Source organism: Lepus europaeus, chromosome 18 (genome assembly GCF_033115175.1).
Source record: "Lepus europaeus isolate LE1 chromosome 18, mLepTim1.pri, whole genome shotgun sequence".
Classification (NCBI taxonomy): Eukaryota; Metazoa; Chordata; class Mammalia; order Lagomorpha; family Leporidae; genus Lepus; species Lepus europaeus.
The window spans coordinates 12,145,473-12,159,282 of record NC_084844.1 but is presented as its reverse complement, the minus strand read 5'-3'; the positions used below and the strand labels follow the sequence as shown (position 1 = coordinate 12,159,282).

Genomic DNA, 13,810 nt, shown 5'->3' with positions numbered 1-13,810 from the left:
CCTTCATATGCCTGCAACCCATGCTTATACTCCGCTCCTACCATGCTTAGACTCCATCCCTATAAGATAGGACAAAGAATTCCTCTTTGATTTTATTAGCTGTTCAAATAGGCAGCTTAAGTACCTTGCTTTATTCTAAATTCCACTCTGAGTTCAATAATCTAGGGAGTTTCCCAACTGTTCTTTTGACTGTGATGGAAGGGATTATGTGGAACAATCTCATTCCATAGGAATTAAATATACATTGTGATAAAATAGAAATATAATATTATTAAAGGCTATATCGATGAGGTATACTTGGGCCATAGCTCTACATTTTCCTACATTAAGACTAAGTTTCAGATATTTCATAGATTTACTGATAATCATATCTAGATGTGATAGTTTTTTTAAAAAATTATTAATGTGAAGAGAACAGATTCCATGCATTCCCTAGGTACAGTTCCAAGAAGACAACTTTACTTCCCTCACTCTGCTGTTCTGCGTCAAGTGATAGATTTTTTTATGACAGTGTAACATAAATGATGGTAGATTTTCTGGGGTGATATTTCAGCAGAAATAAGAAAAATTTCTTTGGAATTATGTTATTGATGTAAATGTCAGTATAATGTTTACATATTTTGAGTTTACTTATATTTAATACCATGTCAAATATTCTTCTTTTGGTGTCCTGAGAAAGTATAAATGTTTTAATCAGGTACTAACTGTGAACTACTGTGATCCCAATTCCTGTAACTGCCCGTTGAGTCCTTCAAGGCCAGTCTGTGTCTTGGGAATAAGAAACTTGAAATAAATCATCTAATTCTTTATAATTCCTTCCCACCTTTTCTTCACCTTTAAATAATGCTGAGCCTTCAAAGAGCATAAAACACTCTAAGCGTTACTCCTCTGGTTTGTAAAGGGCTTGCTTTGTTGTACTTTAATTCATCTGAAAGTCACATTTCAGCAGACTTTGCCCTTGACAGCATAGCTCTGAACTCAGAAACAAATAGGAAAAAGGCTCTAGAGAGGTGGGAGTGAGCCTGCCTTTTGGAAGAACAGCAGAGAGATCGGTGTGGCCGAGAACAATGACCGAGCTAGAGCAGGTCAGGAGGAGCCCTCCAAGCATGGCTCCAGGAGGAGCCTAGGTCACTGAGTGGGCTTTTCTTTGCCTCTGTGCTTGGAGGATAGTTGGCAGGTTTTGAGCAGAGAGTGACATGATCTGACTCAATTGGAGTGGGATCTCTCCAGTTGCCTTCCTGAGAAGAGACTGAATTGAGCACAGAGGAGGAAGTAGGGAGACCAAATGGCTATTGCAATAATGTAGACAAAAGGTGATGGAGGCCTGAGCCTGGTCAGGAGCCGTGGACTTGTTTGGGTTATGTTGTCAAAGGCAGAGGTGACAGGACTTGTTCATGGCTTAGATGTGGGCGTGACTGGGATGGTGGAGGTGGGAACAGTCAAGGGTGGTGCCAAGTATACTTGCCCAAGTCAGCAGATGCATAGACCTTTTTGTTGCAACAGTAACACATGGGGCCACACAGGGCTTTCTCAGGTTGAGGTGCCTTTAAAGCTATAAATAAGGATTTTGTGATAATTCTACCAAAGCAATACAGAATAATTATGCTTTGACACTAAAATGGGCACAGATTCAGGAACTGGGAGAATTTCCTTATTCAAAATGATCTTAGAACTCTAGCAGTAGCGGAATGAAAATACTGTTGCCAGTTCTCTTTTTTTGTTGACTCTTAACACATACCTCACCTTGACCTCGGTCACCTCTGCTTAATGGTTCAAGGTGTTTCTAAAGAAATCTTAAAAGTCACAGATACAAGTACACCCCAATTTAAGAAAATTGAGCATACCAAAGCCAGGCTCACACAACATACAACTTAGGCTTTAATTTTCTTACATTGTGTATTCACATTTCAAATGTTTCTTTTCCATAGGTGAACTTCTGCAAGCATAGGTTTATATATGCTACTGACTAATTGACAAGTTACAGATAATAAAACAATTAGTATTGGAAACCATTGTTAATTCATTTGGCAAATATTTCTGGTAGATTTTCTATGTTCCAGGAAGGCATTATCTCAGGTACTGGTGGGAAACAAAGAAAAAAGGGAAAAAAAGCAGGTAGCATGAAGTCAAACAGATTATGAAATGATGTGGCTGCAAGACACACACACACACACAGAAAGAGAGAGAGAGAGAGAGAGAGAGAGAGAGAGAGTTAGAGAAACACCATAATGCTGGTATAGTGGAATTTGGGGAAAATTGCTTTGTGTTGTAGAAGTTGGAAAATTAACTGGAAGATATATCATTTGAACTAGATACAAGTATTATGCAAGATTTTGACTGGTAGGTATAGGGGTGGCTTTCCAAGTCAAAGAAATACCAAAAGCGAGAGAAAACAAAACCATATATATACATATATATGTATATATGAACATACATACACACATCAAAGAAAGTGGTTAGTGACTAAGCTAAAAGATAACTTAAGGATCATTGTAGCCTCAGTGGGTCAGTTGTGAAAAACAACTGAAGGTTTTTGAGAACCGAAGTGCCAGGTTTCAAGCGATCATTAGGAAAAGCATTCTGTCAGTGTTGGCAAGATATCATGGTATTGAAGTTGATGGCACTGGGATGGTGTGAGCAGGAGGGCTTTGCAGAGAACAGCTGAGGTGCGTGAGGAGTAGTGTAGGTGCTCGAGAGTCATCGCAGAGATGGTGTTGGGTGTAAATGCAGCTCGTAAAAATTTGAGAATACAGGAGTTTCTGGTTTTAGGTAAAAGAAGATGGATTCAGTTAAGACCACGTTGGGTTTGAAGTGCTACACTGCACTACACTGGCTGTGATGTTCATTTGCTGCTGAAAGAGTGTTTCTGGAGATCCTAAAGCAGAACTGGAAGGAAACAGCTGCAGGAGGTACCCACAGAGAGCACGTGGTGTGAGCCTAGGGAGTGAGAGGTTCAAGAGTGGAAACTACAGAGTGGAGGGGAAGGAAGGCAGAATGGAAGGGAGCAGCGACATTGGAGAGGTTGGGAGGAAACAGGCAAAGAAGGGTCATCAAGGCAAAAGGAATGTGAAAAGAATGTGTTTTCATGGAAATGGAGGGAAAGAACATTTAGAAAGGAGATTTGAAGAATGTGACAGAAAATCAGGAAGGATGGGGGTTGAGGAAAGGTCACTGGATTGGGAACTGAGCAGTCCTTGATGATCTTGGCCAGAGCTCTGAAAATGATAGTGTGCACAGAGACGCAGTTGCAAAAGACAAATGAGGAAGGAGAGAGGAGCTAACACTGTTGTGATGGAAAAATCTGATGTTCAAAGGAAAGTGTGGTTCCAAAGAGCAGCAGGGATTCGGGAAAATAAATTTATGGGTTGCACATGTGTTAGATATTTTGAAGTACTTGTGAAGAATAGTAGAGAATTGATGGCATGTGATCTGAGAGATGAGGGTGTGAAGGAAACCCTTAGCACAACCTACCTAAGCCCTTGGGTGCAAGGATTCAGATGCATGAGATGATGGGAACACATACCCTCTCCTGCCCTCCGATCTTACACCTGCCACCCTCTGCCCAGAACGTTCCTCTATGATTTCCTTGTGGCCAGCCTCCGTCTCATGATTGTGCACTCCTCAGAGTGTCCTTCCCAGATTTCTTTATCTAAAGGCTGGCCTACCTGTGGAACCTTACTTTATCTTATCATTACAGGTTATCTCACCATCTGAAATCACCTGTTCATATGTTCACTTGTCTGTTTTCTACTTCTTCCCAGCCACTAGACTGTAAGCTCCATCAGGAAGACTTTGTCACCCCTAGTGCCTAGAAAACTTTCCTAAGGCAGGTGCTCACTTGGTATATATATATATATATATATATATATATATATATATATATATATATATTAGGTGAATGAGTGATAAGAGGTGTGACTTTTGCTGAGGGAGGAAAGAAAAGGGGGGATTGGTAAAGATATGAAGTTCCCTGCAAGACCTGAGTCTTTACATTTAAATATCCTCTGTATTAGCCAAGAACCATAGTGGTCTAGTTAAGTGAGCAGTTTCAAGAAGAGTGAAACAACCAGCTTTCAGGCTGGACAAGTGAGCGGAAGCTACTGCCAGGAAGAGGGGTTAAGGGCATTTGCTCGGGTAGAATTGGAATTCTGCACACAGAGGAAGTCGTGCAGGCAGTGGGAGTCTGGAAGAACGGAATGCTCCGGCAGTGAACTGAGAGCGCAAGTTATACAAGAGGTAGAAATGAGGTTTGAGCAAGGTAATTTTAGCTGACATGGATAAAGGCACTGAGGAGGCCGGCCAGTGTGAACGGACTTGTGGCATATGGAGGCTCAGGGAAGGAGAGAGAGCAGGAAGTAGACTTGTGCTTAACGCAATGAGTTTGGTTTCTGTTGAGTTGGCGAAATTTACCAACCCCAGTGTCCACATGGGCTGGGCTCTTGATATGACGAGCAGCTTGTATTTCTGAATGAGGCATGGTTTTACTTAACTTGTAAATGGAGTCTAGAGTTTGTAAATGCAGTGAAGACCCTGACAGTTCAAAAACATTCTTTGTAAAATAATTCACTTCTAAAGCTCCAGGATCTTGCATGGTATATTTGCACAAAGTTGATAATCATTAAGTCCTAAATGAATGACTTAAAAAAAAATGACCAACTAGAAATTCAGTGTAGCCCCACTAGGACAAATAGTGATTTATCCAAATTTGATTTATACCAATTATAAATACTTTACGTAGATAAGATACATCTTTTTATCCAAATATCCATTTATGTTACCTTAGTATTATAATTTCTTCCATATTACTTAATGAGTTAAACATATAGCATAATGCTTTTTTAGACATATTTTTAATTTTCTACACAAATTAATAAATATTTTAATTTTATTGGAAAAATTTGTATTAACACTAAAAACCTGGTATTATAATGCTAGTTTGTTGGGTCATCCTTCTAATTATTCAGTTATTTTCACTGTATCTTATAAAAAGTTAAATATTTTATCAAGACTAAATAAACCTGAAAGTTAAGGTTTTAGTACCACTTGAAATTTCAGTCAGAACTGAGGGTTTTAGAAATTAATTTTCTATCATTGAGTACAAAATTGAGGTTCAAAGAGAAGTGGACATTCCATGTGGGTCTGGGTTATTTCAGTAACACATACAAGGTTAAGGTTATAAAAGAATTCCTAAGTCCAGATCCTACCTGAGTTTCTGTCAACAGCAATTTAGACCTAGATGATATCTTCAATGGCTTTGAGTTAAGAGAAACATGAAATGCCTCCACAAGGTCAAAATACTTGAAATAGAGAATCCAAGAGAGTAAATGATTGACATTGGCAAAGTGAACGCTTCTTTTCTGCCCTTTAAAAATCTCTTCAAACTGAATTGAAACAAAGTCCATAAAACATGAACCTTTGAAAAATTAAAGAACATTACTAAGTGATGATATTGGGCAATTTTCAGAAGATTAATTAAAACTTCAGTTTTAAAATTTCGTCATTGTTTCCAAAATCTATTCGGCTATTTTCAAAATACCCTTTCTTGAAGTAGAGGCTAGCTTAGGAAAAATGGAAAGTAAAGAAGTGTAGAATAGCTACATCAATATAGCTGACCAAGGTCATGGTAAAAACATTCTATCTCCTGTTCTTTTAAAAGGATGCTAAGAATATTTCAGTCATCTGTAATTCTGTGAGAAGTTAGTTTTCATTGTTTTGTGATATTCCATTTTATGAATGTAACATAATTTGTATTATTCCATTAGTTTTTAGAACATCTATTTTTTTAAAAAAAATAGTTTAATGTGGAGTTTAGCATATATTTCCACAAATTTTGTCAACATTTCCTCTGTGTTTCCCTTCAAGTTAAATTCCCAATAGTACTATCAGGTCAAATTGCATTTCCCAAAGTTTGTACAAATTTACATTCACTCCAATAGAATAAATACATATCTGTCTTATCTAACCACGCTTTAGTATTATTAATATCTTTCCTTAATTTTTGGAACATTTTTGTAAAAAAGTTATTGTTTCCGATTTGTATTTTTGAAATTGAAAGTTGTTCACTTACAAAGTAGTGATTTGTTACTCATATTTGATTTTCTGGGAATCGCCTGTTCACTTCTGTTTCCAGTTTCTCTTCTTTTATGGCCCTAATGTTTTTCTCATAATTTACATAAACTCCTTTTATATCTAGATTGATAAAAATCACCACTGTGGCAAATATGTTCTGTATTTGCCTTTTAATTTCATTTGATATCATGATAAAAAAAATTGCATGTGCATTTGGTCTAATCTGTCCGCCTTTTCCTTTGTGAATTCTCCACTATAAATAGTTGTTTTAAGCTTTATGTTCTGGTATTGAAAAATATACCAGCACATCAAACATTTTTCACAATATATCCTACTAAGTGAGAAGTTCTTATGAATTTGACATAACATTTACCAGCCTAGGTCCCCAGTCTGCAATTTTAAGTGGTATCCGAAGGATTATACTGGAACTCTGCCAGCCGGGAGTCATTAAAAGGCTTTGAGCAACAATTCAGCATCCTTTCCAAACTTAAGAAAAGCTCCATATGGTGTAATTATTCAAAGCTAAGGTCATAGAAGCTACTTAAACCTTTGAAATTCATAATTAAAGGATTAATATTAACTTATGAAGACTTTGTCATTTTGGCTTAAGATGGATTCCTAATCTCAATTCTGTTCTTTTTACTTTGATCTTTCCCCTTTGCTAAGAAAATATGGTTTTATATATTTAAATTTTAAATTAAATATCCAGATTTATAAAAATTAGTTTACAAACAACATCCAGTATAATTTGAATTATATCCACAAGTGTTGATAAACTCCATGTTGGCATTTTCCTCTGGGTGTGTGAGCCATAGCCTAATGTAATGTCACCTCTGAGCATAACAATAAATTATTTTGGCAAAAAAAATACACAAATGACAACTTTGAAAATTTAGCATGTGTACGTAATTTGAACGTGACCAATTAGTGTTCATGTCTCTTAAAGTTTAGAATTTTAATGTGTTTAAATCGTGAAGGAGTGTTGTCTTTTACAATAGCTAAGACTTTTGCTGTCCTTTTGACAGTATATACAAATCAAAACAAACAAAACATTTTTGTTAGGTCAGCTAATGCATCTCCCTGTGTAGCAAGAGGAAACACGTGTTCCTTCCACCTTTCCTCTCTACATCAGCCTCGCATGGCCTCTGCGTGATCTGGTTCTGATTGAGGTACCTGTGTCACAGGGCGTCTCACAAAGTAGAGCAAGCTTCCGTCATCACTCACGCCTGGATATGTATGTGGTCAGAGATCTGCCGGCCCCTCCTGAGCGGAGCTGTGAGGCTCGGGCCAATGTAGACTCCCAGGCAGACGCAGAGATGGCTGCTCCCTGCTGAACTGGCTCTCACAGCTTCCCCGTCTCTGCTGTGTGTTAAAGAGCAATTTGGGAAAGCAAATCAATAGCCTAACTTGAGACTCGAGTTTCCCTAGACTGGAAAACTATTTTTACTTGAGGGAAATTAAAAGATGGTATATTTATGTTATGATTATTTGAGAATAATATCCAGAATTATAAGGGAATCATTGTTTTTTATACTTGATCTTAGCCAAAAGGCTGAGAAGCAGCAATAGGAATCATTGTTTTTTAAGTAAGCATTTAAAATTTGCAGGATTAATCCTCCCGTTAGTCTAGTTAACTTTATAACATTCTAGTAGAACCATTAAAAATCCAAGCTCTGCCATTCACCAGAAGTTCTTGGCTTTGTTTCTGTGTACATTTTTAAGTAAAAAAAGTTTCTACCTAGGACAAGTGAAAATCTCTTAAGTGGTGTAGCAAAAGACAGTGATTTGACTTGAGAAGCTACTGAAAATAGAAGAGCTTATTTGCCATCTTCCAAGGCTAATATTTATCTAAACTGATAGAGTTGGAAGCACGTGATGTGAGCCAGTATTTGTACCCCAAGACATGAGCATGGTCCCGTGTGTGTGTGTATGTGTGTGTGTGTGTTTAAAATTAGTGCTGATAATTACGTGAACTTTTTGATCCTTTCAACTTCATGGTCAGGCCTTTAGGAATCTTATTGATAGTGCATCCTTTTTTACAAAATTGAAGTAGAGTGGAAATCACATTTCATTAGCATCTTCACCAATAATGAAATGATTATAAATGGGAACCAAAATAATAATTTATGGTCCTATTTTGGTAGCTCTTCATTAATAGGGTACTTAAAAAAATTTTCCCAAGAAAGTCTCTGCTTGTACCTGCTGTTTCAGTGTACTGTGTGATTTAGCTTGACCCCAAATTCCTGCCTCTCTTAAATACCTGCCAGTCTGCATGCGGAGTTGTATGCTCACCCTAGCTATGAGGGCACTCTTTAGGCTGCATGTTTTTCTTCTTATGTTTCCCATAACTTACTTTATTTTATAGTGGTTATTGCATATATTTTTACCTTGCTATGAGTGTATGCTTTTATATTTTTTAACAATAATTGTGCTTACTTGTATTCTACAGTGTAACATTTGCATACATGAATGCCATGTATGTAGCTCAGATGAGGGTGATGAGAATTTTCCCTTCTTTGGCTTTTTGACTGTAGCCTTGGGACTCTTTTATTTGCTCATAAAATATGTAATAGTTTGTTGGGGCTATAGTCACCCTACCATGCTGTGTAACACTAGGGATGTATTCCTTCCATCTAACTCTGATTTGGTACCTGTTATCCAAGCTCCCTCCATCTCCCTGTGCTAATCCCAGCCCCTAGAGATTACTATTCTGTGTTCAGACTGAGTTCTCCACATGAGGGAAAACATCTAGTACTTGTATTTCTGTGGCTGGCTCACTTCACTTAACATGATGGTGTCTAGTTCCTTCCATTTTGCTGCAAATGACACATTTCATTCTTTTCTATAGCTGAATAATATTCCATCGTTTTTGCCAGTGCCGCGGCTCAATAGGCTAATCCTCTGCCTGCAGCGCTGGCACACCGGGTTCTAGTCCCAGTTGGGGCACCAGATTCTGTTCCGGTTGCTCCTCTTCCAGGCCAGCTCTCTGCTGTGGCCCGGGAGTGCAGTGGAGGATGGCCCAAGTGCTTGGGCCCTGCACCCGCGTGGGAGACCAGGAGAAGCACCTGGCTCCTGCCTTCGGATCAGCGCAATGCGCCGGCCGCGGCGGCCATTGGAGGGTGAACCAACGGTAAAGGAAGACCTTTCTCTCTGCCTCTCTCTCTCACTGTCCACTCTGCCTGTCAAAAAAAAAAAAATCCACTGTTTTTATGTACCACATTTTCTTTATTCATTTATTTTTGGTGGAGACCTTGGTTGCCTCCCAGTCTTGGCTGTTGTGAACAGCACTGCAGTGAACATGGTGAACTACTTGCCTCTTTGATGTAATGATACCACATCTTCTTGATACATTCTCAGTAGTGGGATTGCTGGATCATATGGAGTTCTATTTTTAGTTTTTAAATAAATGTCCATACAGTTTTCCATAGTGGCTACACTAGTTTACATTCCCACCAACAGTGGATCAGTTCCCCTTTCCCCACATCCTAGCCAGCCTTCCGTACTGACTCTTTGATAACAGCCACTCTGACAGGACTGAAGTGGTACCTCACTGTGGATTTGATTTGCATTTCCCTGATGGCTAATGACAATGAACACTTTTTTCATATGTTTGTTGGCCATTTGTATTTCTTCTTTTGAGAATTATCTAATTCTTAACTGGATTGTTGTTTTTGTTGAGTTTTTTTGAGTTTCTGGATATTAATCTTTTGTCAGACAAGTAGCTTACAAATAATTTTTAGCCTTCTGTCATATGTCTTTTATTCTCTTGATTGTTTCCTTTGCTGTGTGGAATCTCCTGAGTTTGATATAATCTCATTTGTCTAGTTTGGGTTTTTTTCATCTCTACTTTTGAGATCTTGTCCAGAAGCTCATGGCCTACACCAATGTCTTGAAGTGTTTCTCCTGTGTTTCCTTCTGGCAGTTTCATCATTTCAGATCTTACATTTAGGTCTTTGATCCCTATTGAGTTGCTTTTTGTATATGATGAGAGGTAGGAATCTAATTCTAGTTTTCGACTTATGGATATCCAGATTTGCTAGCACCATTTATTGAACAGGCTATCCTTTTTCAAATATATGTTCTTGACTTTGTCAAATTTCAATTGGCGGCTGGTGCTGTGGCTCAATAGGCTAATCCTCCGCCTGCGGTGCCGGCACACCAGGTTCTGGTCCCAGTGGGGGCGCCGGATTCTGTCCCAGTTGCCCCTCTTCCAGTCCAGCTCTCTGCTGTGGCCCAGGAGTGCAGAGGAGGATGGCCCAGGACCTTGGGCCCTGCACCCGCATGGGAGATTGGGAGAGGTACCTGGCTCCTGGACTCGGATTGGCGCGGTGCGCCAGCCGCAGCGGCCATTGGAGGGTGAACCAATGGTAAAGGAGGAACTTTCTCTCTGTCTCTCTATCTCTCACTGTCCACTCTGCCTGTCAAAAAAAATTTTTCAATTGGCTATATGCATGTGGGTTAGTTTCTCAGTTCTCTGTTTGGTTCTCTTGCCCTATGTTGGTTTTTAGCACATTATCATGCTGTTTAATTTGAAGTCAGGCATTGTGATACCTACAGATTCATTAATTTTATTATTTAGTGTAGGGTTGCTTTAGCTATTCTGGATCTTTTTGGTTCCCCATGAAAAATTAGTTTTTCAAATCCTGTAAAGAATGTCATTGGTATCTTGATGGTGGGACATGGGAAGTGGGTTGTACTGTATCTGTATTTTGCTTTGGGTAGGATGGACATTTTAGTGATATGAATTCTTCTAATCCATGAACATGGAATCTATTTCCATTTTTGTGCCCTCCCTGATTTGTTTCATCATTCTCATGTTGTACTGGAGATAACTTACTCCCAGGGCTATACCTGGAGAAACAAGAACATGTTAGCATGTGTAATGCTGAATATCGGTGTGAGACTATTAAAAAAAAAAACAAAACAGAAAAGTTGTGGGGGAACAGTTCACAGGCTACAACACACTTGGAACACTTTTTTGCCATTAGTGTCTATTTTGTGTGTAGTGGTTATGGGTACTTGGGATAGAACTAGCAGTGACAAGACAGTAAGATAATCCTGTTCCCTCAGAGCTAATTTTAGCAGGAAAGACAGCTGACTATAAGCAGAGGACATGCTGTAAGATTTTAGAAAGTGTCTAAGTGCTATTGAATATGGAAGATCAAGGGAAACTGTGGAGGACCAGGGTCGGGACTATTACTATTGAGCTGGCAGGGTTGACTCCATCCAGAAGGTAACGTTCAAGTAAAGACAAAGCAGTCGGTGAGAGATGGTGATATTGGGGGAAAGGAATGGCTGAGAGAAGGAACAGCCAGTGTAAAGACCCTAAGGCAGGAGAGAGACTGGCATGGTTAAGGAAAGGTAGAGCGGTCGGTGTGGCAAGTGTGGCATGAACAAGGGAAGCAGGTGGGAGATGGTCCTAAAGGATGCCAAGGCCTGATCTGCTTAGGGCCTTTGAGGCCCTTCCAAGACATTGACTTAACTGTGAGTAGAGGGAGAATATGAGAGCTCTATGCATTGAGAAATATGACCTGAGTTAGGCTTTAAAAGACCATTCTCATCACTGCGTGAGAACAAACATGGGAAGCCAATTAGAAGGGTGCTTTGGTAATCCAGGTGTTAAGAGAGCTATGGTGGCTTAGACCAGAGTGACAACAAGGGAAGTGGTCAGATTCATAGTAAGGTTAGAGCCAACAAGGCTTTCTTTCTGTTGGGTTTGATAATGGGGTGTGAGAGTGAAAATAAGCCATACATAAGCTTACTCTCAGAGGGGGAAAGGAAGGAATTAGGCTAGTTTGTTGCTCTGTGGATGGGTGTAATTTTCGAATTGTATGTTTCCGGATTTTCTAAAGGTTACCATGTTCTGAGCTGAATAGTGAGGCTGGAAGGCATCGTCTTGTCATTTTGTTGCCTTGTCCCTAACCCCTGGGGCTCCTTCCTCCTGCTTTCCCTTTTCTGCCTCTGGAGTCCAGGGTCACAAGGAAAAGGGCTTGCTGGCCTTTTAGCCATCAGAAACGGATCTGATTGTGATGTCATAGTCTCTCCTCACCCCTGCCAGAGAGACTGGGGGTCAGAGAGTCTAACCTGCAGGGCCCAAGTCACCCTTCTCTCAGTGCAGGGAGGCTGTGCCCTCAGCGACATCAAAGACAAGAAGCAGCAGTTTCGCTGGCCTACATGGGGTCTTAATGCGGCCAAAGGAGATGTGGGCTTCCCTGACTTTAGATTGCCCGGCTGCCAGTAAAAGCCAAACCCAGGGACTGATAGGGCTTGAAGAGGAAAGTGGCTGTGCCCCTAAGACAGAACGGGCTGGAAGTTTGAGGCCCATGAGAGACATAGAACCATCCGGCCTCAGGGAGAAGAAGGTAAGATAGAGACACTCTCTAAGATCCTGAGATACAGATCTTGCTTGAAAGCAGATCTTGAAGCTGAGCTTGATTAGACTCTGGTAATATGAAAACAGCCACTCCCCTCTAGGAGATTAATTTTAATTGGACAGGGATAATGGAACAAACGAAACTATGATTATATTTAAGTGAATATGAGGTATCATTTAGACCTACTGGACAACGCGTTCTGGGAAACACCCAAAAGGGTGTGTGGTAGTAGGGGGAGAAGCCAGTGGAATCAGGCAGAACTTTCTGGAAGCGCTATGTAGGGAGCTAATGGCATTTCCCTTTCTTGCTTTAAAAATTTTTGAAGTGGGTCCAGCACCATGATGTAGTTAGTGGATAAAGCTGCTGCCTGCAGTGCTGGCATCCCTTGTGGGTGCTGGTTTGAGTCCTGGCTGCTCCACTTCCAATCCAGCTCTCTGCTATGGCCTAAGAAAGCAGTAGAAGGTGGCCCAAGTGCTTGGGCCCCTGCACCCTCATGGGACACGAAGAAGAACCTCTTGGCTCCTGGCGTCAGATCAGCTCAGCTCCTGCCATCAGCGTGATGTATTTAGCTTCACCCATACTTGGTGTATAACAGTAATCTCTTGCTTTTTATGGCTTATACAAAGTTTTTCTTCCCATTCTTCAGTTGAGACATATTTTCATTGTCAAGCATTCACATAGGGTGGGTGTTTTGGCACAGAAGGTTAAGCCGCCATTTGGAAGCAACAGATGAAGCGACCATACTGGAGGGTCAGTTCAGTCCCAGCTGCTCTGCTTCCAACTTACTATGTGACAACATTGCCCCCTATTTTATATTTATTTATTTATATTTATTTGACGGATATAGACAGTGAGAGAGAGAGACAGAGAGAAAGGTCTTCCTTCCACTGGTTCACTCCCCAAATGGCCGCCACAGCCGGTGCTACGCCGATCCAAAGTCAGGAGCGAGGTGCCTCCTCCTGGTCTCCCATGCAAGTGCAGGGGCCCAAGCACCTGGGCCCATCCTCCACTGCCTTCCCGGGCCACAGCAGAGAGCTGGACTGGAAGAGGAGCAACAGGGACTAGAACCCAGCACCCACATGGGATGCTGGTGCTGCAGATGGAGGATTAACCTAGTGAGCCATGGCGCCGGCCCCAACCCCCTATTTTCTTTTTATTGAAGGAGTTATTTATATATTCTGGATTCAAGACCCTTATAAAATATGTAATTGTCAAACATTTTCTCTCTTTACTTTGAATTATTTTAGCAATGCCTTTGAAAGTACACAGGTTAATTTTGATGAAGGCCAGATTATCAGTTTGCTTTTTTTTATAGATCTTTATTTTGGTCTTGTGTCTAAGAAATATTTGCCTAAACTAAGGTCATT

At 40.3% G+C, this 13,810-nt stretch overlaps 1 protein-coding gene across 6 annotated transcripts in view; it reads left to right on the top strand.

The window, feature by feature from the left end:
* Window positions 1-13,810, top strand: part of CEP112 (centrosomal protein 112) — a 516,630-nt gene that overhangs the window by 310,654 nt on the left and 192,166 nt on the right. The window lies entirely within an intron of this gene.